This window comes from Choloepus didactylus, chromosome 2 (genome assembly GCF_015220235.1).
Source record: "Choloepus didactylus isolate mChoDid1 chromosome 2, mChoDid1.pri, whole genome shotgun sequence".
In the NCBI taxonomy this organism is placed as follows: Eukaryota; Metazoa; Chordata; class Mammalia; order Pilosa; family Megalonychidae; genus Choloepus; species Choloepus didactylus.
In genome coordinates, this window is record NC_051308.1 from 171,865,593 (window position 1) to 171,884,626 (window position 19,034).

Here is a 19,034-nt window from a genome sequence, read left to right on the forward strand (position 1 = left end):
ATCAAATGCAAAATATCATTGGGAAAATAGCTGAATTACAATGCAAATTGAATTCCAACTTTGTAGGATATCTGCAGTTAAAAAGAGGGCATTGATTGGGAAGGAATGGGATTCTGAAAATTGGAATGGGGATACATGGCTGATTATGATGATTGTGGGGATATGGAGACATTAAATTCTGCTGAGTCTTCTTTACTAGGTAAACTTGCATAGGCAAACTTGCTTTATTTACTTGGCTTTATCATTCTTCACAGATACTGCATTATTTACAAATTGAAGGTTTGTGGCACTTCTGCATTGAGCAAATCTTTCAGTGTCATTTTTTCCAACAACATGTGCTCAGTTCATGTCTCTGCATCACATTTTGGAAGTTGACACATTATTTCATTTTTTCATTATTATTACATCTGTTAGGGTGATCTCTGATCTTTGATGTTACTATTTTAATTGTCTTGGGGTGCCACAAACTGTGCCTACATAAGATGCAAATTTAATCAGTAATCGAGTGTGTTCTGAATGCTCCATTGGCCAGCTATTCCCCTTTCTCTCTCCCTCTTCTCAGAACTCCCTATTCTCGGAGACATGGCAATATTGAAATTAGGTCAATTAACTCTACAATGGCATCTAAGTGTTCAAATAAAAGAAAGAGTCATACGTATCTCACTTTAAATCAAAAGCTAGAAATAATTAAGCTTAGTGAGGAAGGCTTGTCAAAAGCTGAGACAGGGTGAAAGCTAGACATCTTGCACCAAACAATTAGCCAAGTTATGAGTACAAAGGAAAAAATTATTGAAGAAATTTAAAAGTGCCATTACAATGAACATGTGAAAGATAAGAAAGTGAAACAGACTTATTGTTGATAAGGAGAAAATTTTAGTGTTTTGGATAGATCAAAACATCCACAACATTTCCCCTATGCCACAGCCTATTACAAAGCAAGGCCCTACCTCTCTTCAATTATGTGAAGGTTAAGAGAGGTGAGGAAGCTGATGAAGAAAAGTTTGAAGCTAGAAAAGGTTGGCTCATGAGGTTTATTTAAAGAAGGAAGCCATTTCTATAACTTAAAAGTGCATGGTCAAGCAGCAAGTGCTGATGTAGAAACTGCAGTCAGTTATCCAGAAAATCTAGCTAAGATAATTGATGAAAGTGACTACACAAAACAGCAGATTTTCAATGTAGATGAAACAGCTTTAACTAGGATTTTCACAGCTCAAGAGGATAAGCCAATGCCTAGCTTCCCAGCTTCAAAGGACAGGCTGACTCTCTTGTTAGAAGTTATGCAGCTGATGGATGGAAATTGAATCCAATGCTCATTTGTCACTATGAAAATCCTTGGGATTTTAAGAATGATGCTAAATCTACTCTTCCTGTGCTCTATAAATTGAACAACAACATGGTTTACCGAATATTTTAAGCCCGCTTTTGAGAACTATTGCTCAGAAAAAAAAGATTTCTTTCAAAATATTTCTGCTCATTGACAATGAACCTGGTCACCTCAGAGTGCTGATGGAGATGTACAATGAAATAAATGTTGGTTTCATGCCTGCCAACACAACATCTATTCTTCAGCCCATAGATCAAGGAGTCATTTCAATATTCAAATCTTATTATATAAGAAATATATTTTTTAATGTTATAGCTGCCAGAGGCAGTGATTCCTCTGATGGATCTGGGCAAAGCCAATTCAAAATCTTCTCAAAAGAATTAAGCATCCTAGGTATCATTAAGAATATTAATGATTTGTGGGAGGAGGTCACAATATCAACATTTACAGGAGTTTGGAATAAGTTAATTCCAACTCTCATGTATGACTTTGAAGGGTTCAGTGGAGGAAGTAAACTACAGAGGTGGTGAAAATAACAAGATAATTAGAATTAATAGGGGAGTCTGAAGATATGTCAAAATTGCTGCAATCTCATGATAAAATGTTAATGGATGAGGAGTTGCTTCTTATGGATGAGGAAAGAAAGTGATTTATTGAGTTGGAATCTGCTCCTGGTGAAGATGATGTGAACATTGTTTAAATGGAAGCAAAGCATTTAGAATATTACATAAACTTAGTTGATTTAAAAAAGCAGCGTATTTTGAGGGGATTGACTCCAATTTTGAAAGAAGTTCTGTTGTGGGTAACATGTTTTCAAACAGCATCAGATGCTACAGAGAAATCTTTCATGAAAGGAAGAGTCAACTAATGAGGCAAAATTCATTTTTGTCTTATTTTAAGGATTTGCCACAGCCACTCCAACTTCAGCAACCGTGTTGCAACACATCTCAATCCCAAGACAAAAGGCACAGAGTTAGACATGAGCTTAATAGGACTTACGGGCAGGATAGACAGTTCCACAGTGACAGCCAGCCAGGAAAGATGGAAGTTAGTGTTATGCAATGAGCAAGGGGTGCCAGGGGATGGTTTATAACTTAGGACAAATACATTCCATAGGGTGTGAGAAAAGAGTTTCTGCAGGTTCTTGTAACAGAGGGGTGTGGAGAGTTGTCATCAACAGTGATCAGGGAAGGGGAGTTGTAATGCTATTTTATGTTCCCATTTGTACATTCTTCCCTTCCCCTGGAAGTTTGATGAACTTTAATGTCTGTCCCGGTCAAGTAGGTGGCTATGTGAAATAATTCACTTTCACTGTGAAGGGAGGGGCCTGGGCTCTGGGTTCCCAAAATCCACCCTCATGCAAAAGACTACATTGACCATAGGACAGACATTGCATCTGTATTCCACAACAACAGTATAAGAGACAACAGATCACTAGAAGTCCCCCACACAGAGATAACCCCAAGAGAGATGCTATCACGGCCAAGGAGATAAACCTTTTAAACAAAGGGTCTACTGGTAATTGATGAATATTATGTATGTGCTCTTGAATATTATTTAAAACTTGAGAAACTGTGCAAATCATCAGGAATATACATACAGCACTGTACATTAATTCAGGCACAGATGCTCCCTGTGCTGCAGTGAGGATATCTAAGGCTATACTATTTTGTAAAACTACTTTTCTAAGTTGTGTGGTTTCTCTGTTTAGCAAGAATATAGCTTTTTTGGAATCATTTAGTGCTTGGGCAGTGTGATTGTCTAAAGCTGCCACATGTTTTTCAGTAACTTTTGCAGTTCCACCTGGTGCAAGAATGGCTAAAGGATAATACCACTAAGGAATGCATTTTATTTTATATTTAGCTTTAATTATTTCATGATTACTATGAATATGGGGTAAAGAGTTATATAAGGTAGTGGGGACATAGGGCTGTCCTTACATTCAGCATTCTGTCTAGTTATAGGGTAAATAGAGCCAACCATATTGCCCACAGTCCATGGCCTCCCATAGGGGAAGGATATGCCTCATGTTGGTTAGAGATATTTTGCCAGTGGAAAATACTATTGTTTTGTAGCTTAACAGTAAAATAACACAATTTGGAGGGAAGCCACCCCACATCATGAATTTCATCAAGTCATTCCACACAGATGGGGCAACATGATCTACTGCTACAGCTTCTGCCACCAGCCACCCTAAACCATCATATACAGCATGCTCCAAAGCAGATCTGGGCTTGTTCACCTGTTCTTGTACAAGGGAGGATATGTATGCCTCAGTATTGTTGTAGGATGGCAGCTGGTTTTCAGTCTTAAATGAGAATATTCTTTTCCAGATTTTCTGAAGTGTTGAATCTGCCAGGCCAACAGGGTATTCAATGCAGTCAAATTTGCAGGGTCTACAAATTGGTAGTGCCTGAAAATGGCATGTTTGTGAAAACACAACTTTCATTTCAATTGTGGACATGAGTTACCACTGAAGCCCACTGTAAGAAGGTGTTTGCAAGGGCACTATGGGTGAAAAGAAAGATGTTTAAAGGGAACAAGAAGGGGTAATTCTTGCTGATTTAACAACATACATGCTAGATTTCCATTGGTTGATAACAAGTTACCAGGCAGAGGAACATTATGGGGAGCTTTTAAATACCAGGTGTTTTCTCCCTGCAAATCTTGAGAGTCTTTTACTGTTACATCAGTTGTTAATCTGGGCATAAAAAGGGTCCATGTAGTCATGCATAGTGTTTCCTTGGGAATAGAAGGCCCTGGATTGTTGACAAAGATTTTAACAGGCATTTTTGAATTAACTGAAGTTTTATCACAATATTTTTGGTAACTCCTATTCCACAGGGACTTCAGATTCCTAACCAGTGTGGCTGCACAGGCCAGCACCAGGGCCAATTGACCTGGTTTTCCCCATATTATGTGGTCTGAGGCACAGGCAACAACACATTATTATTCCCCCTTTTAGGATGTAAAGTGACTGGTCCTTTAATTTGAATTTTCAGGGCCTGCATTGGTCCTGCTTTTAACATTTCAGTAGGAGCTGGGACTGCAGTTTGCAGTATGGAGTTCAGGCAGGTTAGGGCCCAATAAAGTCTTTTAGTATATTGTTGTAGAGATTTTGTATCATCTGTCAACTGCTACTTTATGAGGCTATTCCTTCTTTCCATGGGGTCTGTACCTGTGGGTTTATAAGGCAGATGGAAAGTCCACATTGTTCCCAGTCATAAGACCTTTGTTCATAGCCCATGCTTGGGTTATTTTTTCCAGTAAAGGGGGTTCACTGATCACTTTCTATTTGTGCATGTATGCCACACAGAGCAAGCACTCTTTCTAAACAGTGAATGGTGGTCTGCTGGTTAGCCTTTCCCACTGGGAAAGCTAACAAATCTCATAGCCATGTCCATGTCAGTGTAAGCATACCTTACCCCCTCCAAGAGTGGAAGGGGATGGATATAGTCCACTTGCCATTGGGCCACCAGGATTTGTGACCAACCAATGTGTCCCATCTGGTGTAGTAACCTACATGGTAGACACAGGGAACAGGAAGGACACTCTCTAGTGATGTCCACTGGATGCTGGCACAGGACTGGTAACTGGGACTGTTGAACCACATGCCATAGGGTTTGAAACCCTTGGTGTCCACTTTTCTTATAGAACCACTCCACCACTTCCCTGGTTTCAGCTGTGTTGCTCTGAAGCTGCGTGAGTGAACTGCTTCCACTTTCCTGGTAACATGTTGGGAGTGTGGGCAGAGACATGATAAACAGTTACCTTTCTTCATTAGCAGGCATCCCAGATATCTTTCCACAATCCTTGTCCCCAAAGGGTGTGACCTATATGATTTCCATTGTTCCTGGTCATAAGACCTTTGTAAACAACCCAGAATCAGAACACATGCTTAGCACATCTCCTGGTCCATGCACTATTACCATCCACACTGCTTTTAACTCAGCCCATTGACTTCTTTGCATAGTGCCAGCCTCCCACCATAAAGTGTCAGTACTAGGTTGCACTGTCACAGCTGTCCTTATGGGAGGCTGCCTGCTCACAGATCCATCAGTGTATCAAACAGACTTGGGAATGGTACTTGTGTCAGTCCCTCCCCTTGCTATGAGACATATATGCAACACACAATTGCTTTTTGAGGGGGATGTATCTCAGTTCTGCCCCTTTCCATAATTGTGACCAAAAGCCAAGGGGCATTTGTTTAGAATGTTTCCTCTACCACAGACCCCACCCAAAGCCAATATCAATACTGGCTACAAGCATGTGGCAGATGGTTGAGCTATGTACGTGGTCTTGGGGAAGCACAGTGAAAGTCCATTTTTGGCCTCGCCAGGAGAAGATGAATTCAGGCTGCTTTGAGTTTTTAGGGAGATACTATAGAAAGCATTAGCAAGATCCAATGCAAAATGATATGGACACAATTGGGTACTAATTTCTTGTAACAAACCATCAAGACTGTGACATAGAATAGTGGTGTTACTTTCTTTAACTCCTGATAATCTACTGTCATGTGCCATTTTCCATCAGACTTTCATACTGGTCAAACAGAACTATTGAAAAAACTACTCCAACTCTTTGATAGTGGCTGAGATTTCTTGGTACCCTCTGGAAAGTTTGTATTATTTTTGTTGCTATGACACTCCAAGGCAGGGGTACTTTTACAGGGGACCATTTTGTCTGCCCTTTTAAGACCACTTTGATCACTCTACACCAGAGATGGAATTCCCCTATAGTGATTGGCAGTGTGACATTCTGTAGAAGATCAACTCCTAGAATGTATTCTGGTATAGGGGAAATATATACCATAAACACCAAGGGCAATCTCCCAATTTGTAAAGTTAGACAGTTCCATTTTGCCTGGATCATTTTCTCCCCATAGCCATCTATAGCCAGTACTGGCCCATGGAATTGGGTTACATTCCCAGAGATTAAGGTACATTTGACTCCTATATCTAATACTTGTTGGCTAGTAGGGGACCAGTAAATGGTTAATTCTACACATGTCCTCCAATCCTGGGGTTCCCCAGCTATTGTTCACACCCAGGGGTCTCTACCTCCCCTCTACGGAAGAGGTAAAGGGGCTAGCCATGCCTCTTCCAGAGGAGTGGAAGGATCTGTCTTGGGCTCCAAATGGAGGTTTCTTTCTTAACTTCCTTTCGTCCTCAGAGACTTTGGAAAACATTTTAGTAAATCTTTGGCCCTTAGGCAATTTACTCCATAGGTTTACTAGGACTGCATTAGGTTGCTTATCTATTACTTTTATTTTTGTGGCTGCAGTGACGAAATCTGCCCAAATCTGTTTGTGGGTGTTCCAGTTTGCTAATGCTGCCATTACAAAAAAATATCAGGAATGGATTGGCTATATATATATAATTGAGATTGTTAACATACCATACAATTATCCAAAGATCCAAAGTGTACAATCAATTGCCCATGATACCATCAAACAGCTGTGCATTCATTAACACAATTAATATTTTTTTCAATTTTTAGAACTTTTCATTACTCCAGAAAAGAAATAAAGACAAAAAAGGAAACTCAAATCTTCCCATACCCCTAACCATGCCCCACTCCATTATTGATTCATAGTTTCGGTATAGTATATTTGTTACTGTTGATGAAAGAATGTTACAATACTACTAAGTGTAATATGTAATTTGCAATCGGTATTTATTTTTTCCTATATGCCTCTCTATTATTAACTTCTAGTTATAGAGTCATACATTTGTTGTAGTTCATGAGAGAGATTTCTAATATTTGTACAGTCATCACAGACATTGCCCACCACAAGACTCACTGTTTTATATATTCCCATCTTTTAACCTCCAACTTTCCTTCTAGTGACATATGTGACTCTGAGCTTACCCTTTCCACCACCTTCATACACCTTTCAGCACTAGTAGTCACAACATGCTACCATCACCCCTGTCTATTTCCAAATGTTTAAGCTCACCCTACTTGAACATTCTGCTCATAATAAGCAACTGCTCCCCATTCTTTAGCCTCATTCTATATGCTGGTAACTTATATTTCATGTCTATGAGTTCACATATAATAATTACTTCATATCAGTGAGACCTAGGAATATTTGCCTTTTATTTGTCTGTCTTATTTCACTCAATATAGTGTCTTCAAGGTTTCCTCATCAACCCATTTCTTTTAAGATGGTTTTGTTCACACACCATACATTCCATCCTAAGTAAACAATCAATGTTTCCCTGTATAGTCACCTATTTACATATTCAGCACCATCACCACTACCTATATAAGGACAGCTCCATTTCTTCCACAAAGAAGGAGGAAAGGTCAAAGAAGGCAGAGAGACAAAGGAAAAAGAAAAGATAAAGAGAGATAGAAAAAAAAACAAACAAAAAAACAAAACTTGACAGTTAGAAAGCAACAAAAGGAAAGATAGCATTAACCTAAAGTAGAATAAAGAGTCAGACAACATCACCAATGCCAGGAGTCCCATACCCTCCCACTGTTCCCCACCCCCATAAGTACTTCGCTTTGGTATACTGTCTTTGTTATATTAAAGGAAGCATAATACAATGTTCCTGTAAATTATAGTCTCTAGTTTGCAGTGATTGTATTTCCCCCCCAATCCCACCCTATTTTTCACACCTTGCAATATTGACATTCATTTGTTCTACCTCATGTAAAAGCATATTTGTACCTTTTATTACAATCATTGAGCACCCTAGGTTTCCCTGTGACACAGTCCCACTCTTTATCCTTCATCTTTTGTTCTGATGTCCCACATGGTCCCAACCTTCCTCTTTCAACCATACTCACAGTCAACTTTGTTCAGTGTACTTACATTGCTGTGCTATCTCCCAAAATTGTGTTCCAAACCTCTCACTCCTGTCTTTTCCTTTCTGTCTGCACTGCTTCCTTTAGTGTTTCCTGTAGAGCAGGTATCTGGTTCACAAACTCTGTCATTGTCTGTTTGCCTGAGAATATTTTAAACTCTCTCTCATATTTGAAGGATAGTTTTGCTGGATATAGGATTCTTGGCTGGTGGTTTTTCTCTTTCAGTATCTTAAATATATCATCCCACTTCCTTCTTGCCTCCATCATTTCTATTGAGAAATCCACCCATAGTCTTATCAAGCTTCCTTTGTATGTGATGGATCGCTTTTCTCTTGCTGCTTTCAGGATTCTCTCTTTATCTTTGATGTTTGATAATCTGATTATTAAGTGTCTTGGAGTAAGCCTATTCAGATCTATTCTTTTTGGGGTACACTGTGTTTCTTGGATCCATAATTTTATGTCTTTCAAAAGAAATGTGAAGTTTTCATTGATTATATCCTCTATTATTTCTTCTGCTCCTTTTCCCTTCTCTTCTCCTTCTGGGACACCAATGACACATACATTCTTACTTTCTGTTTTGTCCTTAAGTTCCCAGAGACATTGCTCATATTTTTCCATTCTTTTTTCTGTCTATTCTTTTGTGTATAGGCTTTCAAGTGTTTTGTTCTCCAGTTCCTGAGTTTTCTTCTGCCTCTTGAGATCTGCTGTTGTACATTTCCATTGCGTCTTTCATCTCTTGTGTTGTGCCTTTCATTTCTATAGATTCTGCCAGTTGGTTTTTCAAACTTTCAGCTTCTACCTTATGTACACCCAGTGTTTTCATTATATGGTTCACCTCTTTTGCTATATCTTCCCTAAACTTTTTGAATTGACTTATTATTAGTTGTTTCATTTCCTGTATCTCAGTTGAAGTGTAAGTTTGTTCCTTTGACTGGGGCCATAACTTCATTTTTCTTAGTGTGGTTGTAGTTTTCTGTTGTCTAGGCAGTTTCCTTGGTTACCTCAATCAGGTTTTCCCAGACCAGAACAAGCTCAGGTCCCAGAAGGGAGAAATATTCAGTATCCTGTTTTCCTGAGGCTGTGTCTTAGAAAATTGGTACATGCTGTGATGCCTCAGGTCACTGTGCTTTTCTGCCCAGCAGGTGGTGCCTGTCAGCCTGTAACTCCAGACTGGTGTAAGGAGATCTCACCCATGTCTGTTTTCCCCCAGGCTCTGGGGTCTGGTTCTGAATGGAAGGCAGGTAGTAGAGCTGAGCCCCACTCCTTTCCTCTTAGGGAAGATACCCCCCCCCCCCCAGGGAGAGGTCATTAGCATTTGAATAGACTCTGCTTGTGCTATCTCCATTGTCTGGGTCAGAGCACTGAGAACTGTAAATGGCTGAGGCTTTCTCCACTGAGGCAAAACAGGGACAGAAAGCCCCCTTCAGGACCAGTCCACAGCCACCCTCTTGTTCTCCAAGATCAGTCATCACCCAAAGTCTTTGTCTGCTTTTTGGGCATTCATAGCTCATAGTGAGCACTCCATGCTTGTTAATTAAAACCCCAGTTGGAGCTCAACTGAGCTATATTCACCTGCTGGGAGAGAGCTTCTCTGTAGCACCCTGAGGCTTTGCAGCTTGAGCTGTGGGGGGAGGGGGCTCCAGGCTTGGATCCACAGTTTTTACTTACAGATCTTCTGATGCAATCTTGGGTATTCCTCCCAATTCATATTGGTGTATGATGAGTGGATGGTCATGTTTGTCCCCCCACAGTTATTCTGGATTATTTACTAGTTGTTCCTGGTTGTTTATTAGTTGTTCCAGGGAGACTAACTAGCTTCCACTCCTCTCTATGCCGCTATCTTAGATTTAAATCTGGATTGGCTTCTATAAAGATGGTTTATTTGGTTACACAGTTACAGTCTTAAGGCCACAAAAGTGTCCAAGCTAAGGCATTAACATGAGTATACCTTCACCAAAGGAAGGCCAATGGCAGCTGGAAAACTCTGTTAGCTGGGAAGGCACATGGCTGGCATCTTCTGATCCCAGGTTGTGTTCCAGCTCCTCTCTCATTTCCTGTGTTGTCTTTGAAATGCTGCTCTTGGGGCATTTTGTCCTCTCTTAGCTTCTCTGGAACAAACACTGGGATAGCATCCCCAAAATGTCAGCAAATGTCTGCTATCAGTGGCTGTCTCCAAAATGTCTCTCTGGGATGCTCTCAGGTCCTTCTGTTTGTAAGCTTTTTATATAGGACTCTGGTGATTAAATCAAGACCCATGCTGAATGGGTGGGAAATAATCTAATCAAAGGTATTACCCACAGTTGGGTGGGTCACATCTGTGTGGAAACAACCAAATCCAAAAATTCCAACCTAATCAACACCAATACCTCTTCCCCACAAGACTGCATCAAAGAACATGGCATTTTGGGGACATAATATATTCAAATTGGCAAAGTGGGATACCTGATTAGGGCTGTCATGCTCACAGGGAGGCTTTACCATTGCCCTCACTCCTACCAACTTTTTCTGAGGCCTCTCTGCCTCTCTGAGGTTTGCTATAGCCTGAGCAGCAAGAGAAATAGGCTCTTCTACTAGGAGACTTAGGATAGACACAAGTGACTCAGTAATGGTTGGGGACAGTATGCAATACCATATTTTTCATTTCTGCAGTAAAAGCTTCATTGTCAGGGTCTACAAAAGCTCTGACATAAATGACGTGCTTCATTCCCAGCCCTGATAACATGTCCTGTAACTTCTCCATAGCTTTCCAATGAGGGGTGTTGTACCATGTATTCCCTTCATTAGGTCACGCAGTTTTGCTCTCATCAACAAGTCATACCAATGAGGTGGTTTTTACATTAGCTGAGGTAGCATACAAGCATTGTTGTAGTGAAGAGTGGGTTGTAATGATGCCAATTTACTCATTTCCACTCCAGATAGCGCTAAACCCTCTGTTCCAGTATTCTATAGCCTCAGAAGCCAATTGCGTAGGGACTCCATAGGTTTTAGTCTATACCACTGTCCTAAATTGTCCAATGCATTAGTGGTATAGTCTCTCATAGTAGCATGTAATTTTTGTTCAGGAGGTTGGAATTGCTGAACCCCAGGGGGTTGACCTTGTGATGACTTCCATTTCTGCTGTATTATGGGGTACATCTGTTGGGGCTCTTTGTCCTCATATACCTCTCATGGGTGCCAGGTGGTGATTTATAAGGGTTAAGACAAGACATTCTATAGGGTATGAGAGCAGAGTTTGGGCAGGGTCTTGTGACAGAGGGGTGTGGAGATTTGTTATCAACATTGATTAGGGAAGAGGAGTTTAACACTTTGTTTATGATACCATTTGTATATTATTACCCCCTCCCCACCCCAGGGATGTCTGATGATCCTTAACATCTGTCTTGGTCAAGTAGGTGGCTATGTGAAATAACACACTTTCACTATAGAGGGGATGGGGCCTGGGGCCTGGGTCCCCACAAACAACTACCCGAATCAGTGAGCAGTCATCAACATTGAGGCAAGACTCTCCACCAGCAAAAAGTTTACCACTTTCTGAAGGCTTAGATAATGGTTAGCATTTAGATAATGGTTAGCATTTTTTAGCATTGAAATATTTTTAAATTAAGCTATATACATTGTTTCTTTAGACATACTGCTATTACACACTTAATAGACTACAGTATAGTGTAACCATAACTTTTATATGCATTGGAACAAAAAAAAAACCCATGTAACTCACTTTATTGCAATATTCACTTTATTGCAGTCATCTGAAACTGAACCCTCAATAACTCTGAGGTATGCCTGTAATTGCCTCCCCTGAGGAAACAGCTCACACACCTCAGTCTGAAGAGATTAACTATTAAACCAGATAAAACTTTAATGGATTGCTGTGAGGTAGTTGACTTGCAAGACACTGCTAATTCCTTTCAGGCCCCACACCCACCACTAGACCTATTACTACACTGAGGTCCCAGAAGTTCCAGAAAGATGATGTCCGTAGTGTGACACATGAGGGGGTATGACCTGTGATACATACCTAAAGAACTGCATGGGTTTTTCCAATTAATATAGACAGAAACTAAGGGAGTGCATATATAGCAATGGATGCTAAGGGTGTGGGGAAATGGTAAAGGTACATAAAGTTGGATCAGCCCAAATTTATTGACTTGTGCCCACTAAGCAGAGATTATGGATTCAATGTTGTAGTTCAAGAGGTTAGAAAAGGCTCAAACATTCTGGTTGTTTGGCTGAAACATGGACTAAAAGGTGGCCCACACTGAGTGAAGTTAAAATGCCAGAGCTGCTCTGGTATACTGTACATGAAAGTATTCAAGGCTTAGGGAAAATGGAATGTTAGAATGAATTTATATTGTAGGACCTTCTCACCCACCACAGAAATGTCCAAAGTATGTACCTTTCCTCACTATTGTGGGGAATGTATTTTCTCAGTGCAACTCCATCATCCCTGAAGAGTGGCCACTCTTCAACGTGGAATATCTATCACTGAATTTGGATCCTTAAATACAATAGGGATTTTCAGATCCTGGATTGGAGTCAAGATAACATCCTGGAGTCAAATGGGGGCATTAATCACAAAAGGCAAGGTGGTTGTGACTGCTGTAATGGACAGCAGAGGCAAAGCACTAATCAGAATAGTCTGACTACCAGAGACCTACGGCATTGGCTAGGTGATCATGGGGTACTTAGAAGTGAAATATATGAACAATCTACTAAATTCTTACTTGATGTATATAAGCAAAGAGTTCTAGGTCAAGTGAACAAAAATCTAACTTGACTTACCAAAACAGAGGGTCACAGCCCCTCAATCAGTTCCCAGATGTACGATAGTTTACAAACTCAGAACCCCTTGAATGAAGGGAAAGCTTTGTCCCCTTGGGAAAGAACCCTGCTACACTGACAAAAATTTATGTTGTTAATCTTCCCCCTAGGTTTCCCCAAAGGTACCTAAGGCCCTTAATCTGAGTGACTGTGCATGGGGGGAAACGAAATAATGAGACATATCAGAGATTACTGTACACTGACTCTGAGCTGACATTAATTTCAGGAGACCCAAAATGTAACTGTTGTCCACCAGTCAGGGTAGTGTCTTATGGAGATAAGGTGTTCAATGGACATTTAGCTCAGATATATCTCACAGTGAATCCAGTGGGTTCCAGAACCCATTCTGTAGTTATTTCCCTAGTCCTGGAATGCATAATTGGAATAGACATACTCAGCAACAGACAGAATCTCCCCATTGGTTCATGAATTGTGGAATGAGAGGAAGTATGATAGAGAAGGTCAAGAGGAACCCACTAGAATGCTTACACCCGGCAAAGCAATATCATCTTTCTGGGGGGGATTGCAGAGATTAGTAACATGATCAAGGACTGAAGGATGCATTGCACCCCCATTCAACCCGCTTATTAGGCTTGTGGAGAAAACATATAGAACTTGGAGGATGGCAGTGGATTATTGTAAACTTAAACAGGAAGTGATTCCAATTGCTACTGCTGTTTCAGATATGGTATCATTGCTTGAGCAGATTAACACATCATTCTGTACCTGGTATGTAGCTATGGATATGGCAAATGGTTTATTCTCAGTACAAACCACCAGAAAGTTTGCTTTCATCTGGCAAAGCCAGCAATACATCTCCACTCTCCTACTTCAGGGGTGTATCAACTCTCCAGCCCTATGTCATAATCTAGTGCACAGGAACCTTGATTGCACTTCCCTTCCATTAAACATAATATAGGCCCATTATACTGATGCCATTATGCTGAGTGAGAAAAGAAGTAGCAACTACTCTAGACCTATTGGTAAGGTATGTGCATGCCAGAGAATAGAAGACAAATTCAACAAAAATCCAGGGTCCTCCCACCTTATTAAAATATGTAGGCATTAGTAGTGTTGGTCGTGTCAATATACCCCTCCTACAGTGAAGGATAAGCTGTTACATTTGTCCCCTCCCACCAACAAAAAAGAAGTACAAAATCTAGCTGACTTTTTTTTTTTTTTCTTTATTTTGGAAGCAACGTATTCCTCATTTGGGAATGCTATTCTAGCCCATTTACTGCTTGACCTGAATAGCTGCTAGTTTTGAATACAGACCTGAACAAGAGAAGGCTCTGCAACAGGTCCAGGTTGCCATGCAAGATGATCTGCCACTTAAGCCATATGATCCATCAAATCCAATCATGCTTGAAGTGTCAGTGGTGAATAGAGATGCTGTTTGGAGCCTTTGGCTATAAGAGAATCACAGTTCAGACTCTTAGGATTTTAGAACAAAGCTGTGCCATCTTTTGCAGATAACTACTCTGCTACTGGTTCTTAGTAGAGAATGAGTGTTTAACTGTGGGCCACCAAGTTACCATGAGATCTGAATTAAGTTACCCATCATGAACTGGGTATTTTCTGACCCACCAAGCCATAAGGTTGGGTGTGCACAGAGAACTCCATCATCAAATGGAATTGGCGTGTACCGTGCAAGGCTAGGGCAATGCTCTCTAGAGGCTGTATATGCTCTAAATCAGCATCCAGTCTATGGTGATGCCTGTCCCCCCCCACACACACACACCACAGCCAAGATTCATGTGTTCATGAATCAAGGGGTGGAAATGAGATTGGCACCACTCAGTATTACCCCTCATGACCCACTAGAATAATGTTTACTTCCTGTCCCCATAACCTTATGCTCTGCTGTCTAGAGTTCTTAGTTCCAAAGGGAGGAATGCTTCCACCAGAAAACACAATAATTCCATTGAGCTGAAAGTTAAGACTGCCACTTGGCTACTTTGGGCTCTTCATATCTCTGAATAAACAGGCAAAGAAGAGAGTTATTCTACTGTCTCAGGTGATTGATCTCGATTGCCAAGGGGAAATTGGGCTGGTATGACCTTACAGGGTTATAGAAGAGTATTCCTGGAATACAAGGGATCCCCTAGGATGTCTTTTACTACTACCATGCTCTGTGATGAAAATCAATGGAATAAACCAATTCAGGAAGATTACTCATGGCCAAGACCATTCAGGAATGAAGATTTGGGTCATCCCATCAGGCAAAGGACCCTGACCAACTGAGATGCTTGTTCTGGGTAAAGGGAATATGGAATGGGTAGTGGAAGAAGGTAGTTATAAATACCAGTAATAATCATGTGACCAGTTGCATAAATGAGGACTTACAGTATTTTTGCTTATTTTGTAATAAGCATGATATATATATGAAGCAAATATCTTTTCTCCTCTCTCTTATTCCCTTATTGTATTGCATAAGTTGAATTAACTTTATGTCACAGCATTTAAGTCATAGGATATCAAGGATAAGAGTGAATATCACCCAAGAACTTGCATTCTGTTCTGGGGAAAGGGTTAATGTGTTTTGGTTGTATGCAGGACAGTTGTATTACACTAGGTGCAATTATGACTATGTTATTGTTTTCATTTGGAGATATGATTTAAGGAAATGTATATGTGTGCCAAGATGACATAAAGTGAACGTTGATAGTTAATTTCATATGTCAACTTTGTTACATTATGATATCAGTTCTTTGGTGAAGCAAGTGCTGGCCTTATTGTTACTGTGAGGGTATTTCATAGATGAATTTACCTAATTAGGCAGTTGATTGCATCTCCAATCAACAAAGGAGATTATCGTCATCCGCTAATCAATTATAGGTTTTAAAGTGAGAACTGAGGATTTCAGAAACTAGAAAGAAGAATTCTGCATCTTTTTCAATAAGCCAACTTCTCCTAAGAAATAAAACTTCACTTCCATTAGAATTTCCAGCTCAAAGCCTGTCTTACAGACTATGGATGTGCCAGATTTCAGAATCACCTGTTTTGGTTTTTTTTGCTTTGTTTTGTTTTGTTTGTTTGTTTGTTTGTATTCTGAGTTAGTCAAATCTTTATTAAAAAATCTGTTCTGGCACCTCAGCATTTTCCACCAACTGGGGGAGCAGAAACCTTCACAGGCTTCACAATCTTTTGTTTAGGTACTGCGTTTGTGGGAGGCTTTGCAGCAGCCATTGCTGTCTTTTTAGATGCTTGCTTAGCCCTTTTTGCTTCTTTGGGAGCCCTGATAGCTTGTTCTTGATGAGGCTTTCTAACTTCGGATTTCTGATTCCTCTTGGCCATGATACCAGCAAGAGAAGTACCAGTGATATCCCTTTGGAATTTAACAGCACAGTAAGTTCTTTTCTTTTGAATTTCTTCCAACTGCCCCTTTTTATGCATTCTTCTGTAGAGGGCAGTCCAGTTTATCTGCCAAGTTTCCTCTTGGAAAGGAATACCAACTCGCATTTTGCATTAAGAAATTGGAAAACCCTCCCGTCGGTTCTGGCGTAGCACCTCCCATTCCCAGGATAGATCTTGTACCCACTGAAACTACAAAGCTTGACCTTTATGGCTGTGGACACCCAGAGATAGGGAGGATGGCAAAGGGTAAGAATCACCTGTTTTTGAAGTTTACAGCCTGTGGTCTGCCCTACAGACTTCAGGCTTGCCAATCTCTATGGTGATATGAGCCAAATCCTACAATAAATCTCTTAATCTACATCTATAGCTATACCTATCTATATCAATTATACACTACACATACACATACATATCCTGCCAGTTTTGTTTTTCTATAGTACCCTGACTAACCAACTCAGTTTGCAATGAGGCATTATAAAAATAGAAATTATTAGTATAATTTTTAAGTCATGACCCATGTAGTAATCAGTTATCTTCTGTATAATTGATTTCAAAGTGCTTTCAAGCCTTTGGAGAAACTTAGGGGTATGCAAGAGGTTCTTGAATCCATGTATGCAAGTACATTTTCTCAAAGATGGGTATTGGATGTATCGTTACTATCATGAATTTCTAAAGTGATGCCATATATATATATATATATATATATATATATATATATATATGTATATATGTGTGTGTGTGTATGCACATAGATACGCACCTACTTGCAAATACACACACATATAAATATATACATATACAGTCTCAAAAATGGGTTGAAAAATACTGATATTTATTATTTTCACTTACTTTGCTAAAAGGTAGTATTTGCTCAGCTATTTTAGTTTTAATAACATTGTCCTAGTTCCAGTTTTCAACATCTATTAATACTTTGCATCTCTTTCATGAGTCATTGACTTATGACTTGAATCCCAATTATTGTAAATATACCTTACAAAAGTGCATCTTGGGTAGAGTTTTGCATTGAGAGGCAGAAGATTTAAATTTGAGTGTTGGATCTCTGATTTTTTATTGAGTATCCCTTAATCACTTTAACTTTAATTTTTCACTTCTGAAATTAGTTTTAGGAGCACCAGTCCATTCTTTGCGCACTCATGTATCCTTAGCACATATATATCACTTTGGAATTCCAAAGTTACTTAAAAATCAAGGACTATTTTTTTTTTTCAGTATTTCCAGGCCAAGCAGTGTATCTGACCGATAGTTAGGATAAAATATTGATTGAACTGAATGAATCTGAATAACTAAAAAACTGAATATTCTTTCAAAAAGATTAAAACACACTGCTCATGCAAAGTATTTCCATTTTGTCTTAACTTTCTTTAACAGCATATAGTTCTTGAAGGCAGAGATAATCTCTTATCCATTTTTCCATCCCTTCTCAATTTAGCACACGAACTTGGTAGTAGATATTTAACATTATTCTTTGTTTATGAGTGTATGGGTTTTCATATTGTAACTCTTGTATCCCTAGGTACTTCTAAGTATTTAAAATAAAATAAACTTATTAACCTAATATATCTTCTCAACAGTTCTCTTTTTTTTCCCTTTATTAGAGAAGTTGTGGGTTTTTAGAACAGTCATGCACGCAATATAGGATTTCTATATCTACTCTGTTGTTAACACCTTGCATTGGTGTGAACATTTGTTACAATTGATGAACACACATTTTTATAACTGTACTATTAACTAGAGTCCATGGCTTAACTTAGAGTTCACTATTCATGTAGTGCAGTTCCATGAATTTTTTTTTTTTTTTATTGTAAGTAAAGTAACTATGTGTTCCAGTTTGCTAATGCTGACATTTTGTAAAACACCAGAAATGGATTGGCTTTTACAAAGGGGATTTATTTGGTTACAAAGTTATAGTCCTAAGGCCATAAAAGTGTCCAAACAAAGGCATCACCCACAGGCTACCTTCACTGAAGAATGACCATTGACATCCAGAAAATCTGTTAGCTCAGAAGGCATGGCTGGCATCCGCTTGCTCCCAGGTTGCATTTCAAAATGGTGTGCTCCAAAATGTTGCTCTTGGGACATTTTGTCCTCTTTTAGCTGCAGTTCTGTTACATGGCTTCAGTGATTTAATTCAGACCCATGCTGTATGGGTGGGGCCACACCTCCACGGAAACATTCAATCAGAAGTCACATCCTAACCAAAGGGGTCACTCACAGTTGGGTGGGTCACATCTCCATGGAAACAACCTAATCCAAATATCCCATGAGATTGGATTAAAAGATCATGGCTTTTTCTTGGGGTACATAATATATCCAAACTGGAACATATGATTAACACAACTTTACTGAAGAAATCTTACTCAGATGCCCAATGTATAACTAAAGAAATGAATTAAAAGCACACAGAACCTCAATCTAAAGCCAGGATTTGTGACTGCTTGCTTGGATTCTTCTTATAGATGAAACCCTGGACAGAACCCACAGAAAATATGCACTGACCATATTAGCATCTCTCAAATTTCAGCCTTAGCAGATGCAATACATTGAATGATGGGTCAAAATAACTTCATTATTAAACATTTTAGTGTCAAACATAAGAGTCAGATCATTTTCTTTCCACAAATAACTAAACTAGAACCAAGACAATTTTTGCTTTTTTCTTGCCACTCCTCTTCCTCATTTCCCATGAGACCTG

General features: G+C 39.6%; 1 pseudogene; it reads right to left on the reverse strand.

Moving 5' to 3' along the window:
• Positions 1–16,057: 16,057 nt before the first annotated feature.
• LOC119513839 overlaps positions 16,058–19,034 on the reverse strand; it is a 38,237-nt pseudogene continuing 35,260 nt past the window's right edge.